Genomic DNA, 1,664 nt, shown 5'->3' with positions numbered 1-1,664 from the left:
TCATTATGACACTAGGTGTTATGCTCTGTCTGACAAAGTACTCGAGGAGTATGTAGTTATCAAACCCACACACGAAACCGTCAAACAGGTTGTCAAACCGGTTTGGTTGGCTGCCATCTTGAACTAGTGCCATCGTATTACTACTGACACACATACACCTACACACAGATACAACACACAGAGATCAGCAATAAAACACACACACACACACACAGCTTCAGAAGAATGTTTATCTTACATAAAGGGGAAGGTATGGCAAAATGACGACTACAGGGTTCATACCTATAATTGTTCTATTTTAAAACAGGAAACATCATTCCTTTAATTAATTTTAGGTCTGATTTGTAAATTAACCTCTGTGTGAGAACAGATACAGGACTGTTTTGGTTTCCTCTGGATGGCAGATGGACATAGCAGTAAAACATGCGAATAAACTGGGAGTGTTTCTTCAGTTTACTGTATTGCTGTGATACTGCATGCAAGTTCATGTAATGAGAAGCCACACTCTTCAAATGTTGAGAAAAAAAACTGTTAGGAAAGGTGCTCTGTGAAAATTAAGAGTGTCTTACAATGCAAAGTTATAAGAGTGTCTCTTAACAATAACATGTAAACAAACGAGTTTCTCTACTGTGTTGCTCTTTCTCTTTTAAGTCTTTGTTTCATAGGTTTTAACATTCTTTTCAATCTGTGTGTGTTGCGGCAACTGTCTAGCAGGCAGGAGAGGACCCAAACGCAGCACTCCAAAAACACCACATAAACTCAAAAGCAGCTTTATTGCTGGAACTGAAAATAAACCGAAGCCAGGCGTGAAGAAACTGACACAAGGAATCTTACAAAATGAATCAAAGCACCCCCAAAGATTTCTTACTTTTTTTGAAAATATTTGCTGTTTGTGGGACACACTACTAAAAATATAAAAAGCATACAGTACTTAATTGAGACGGAACATTTTAACAACAAAAGTGATACACACGAGGCAGGAGACTGTCAAAAAAAAAAAAAGAAAGTAAGAAAAGAAAGTAACACACTGAGATTCAGACACAGAGACTGGAAAGAAAAACACATGACTGACTTGGGAAACAAAGAAATGAAACACAGAGAAAGCACTCAGACATAAAGAGTAGTGATGTTCGATTCGTGAACGAATCGTTCAATACTCGAGAATCACTTTACTGACTCGTGAATCATGATTCACAAGCCCAACTGACTCACTGACTCATCCCTGTTTCTGTTAGCAAACTAATTCGCTTAGTAGAAATATATCTAGCTTATAATTCAAATTGTGTGTGTGTGGGGGGGACAACAGCCAGTTTCTTAACAAAAGCATTTCTGCTCTGAACTGGAAGAAAAAACCCTGAGTAGAAGCTCACATCAAGAAAATAGCTCCTCGGTTCACAGTAGCATCGCTCTGCTAACATGCTAACAGCACATTTGAACTACTCATCCCCTCCCTTCCTGTGTTGAATCGTAAGCATAAGCAAATCACTCAGGACTCGCTCACCCCCTCCCTCCTGTGCTGAATCATAGAGCGAACGAATCACTCAGGACTCACTAACCCCCTCCCTCCTGCGCTGAATTGTAAGCGTAAGTGTCACTACCCGATCCGTACCGGAAACCCGATCGGTACCCCGCATGCGCGAAAGGTTTCTACTTCCGGTCGTAGC

The sequence above is a fragment of the Haplochromis burtoni genome, unplaced genomic scaffold, assembly GCF_018398535.1.
Source record: "Haplochromis burtoni strain Fernald_Lab_line unplaced genomic scaffold, NCSU_Asbu1 Contig_278, whole genome shotgun sequence".
In the NCBI taxonomy this organism is placed as follows: domain Eukaryota; kingdom Metazoa; phylum Chordata; class Actinopteri; order Cichliformes; family Cichlidae; genus Haplochromis; species Haplochromis burtoni.
The sequence above is the reverse complement of the archived record's forward strand: the minus strand, read 5'-3'. Positions refer to the sequence as shown.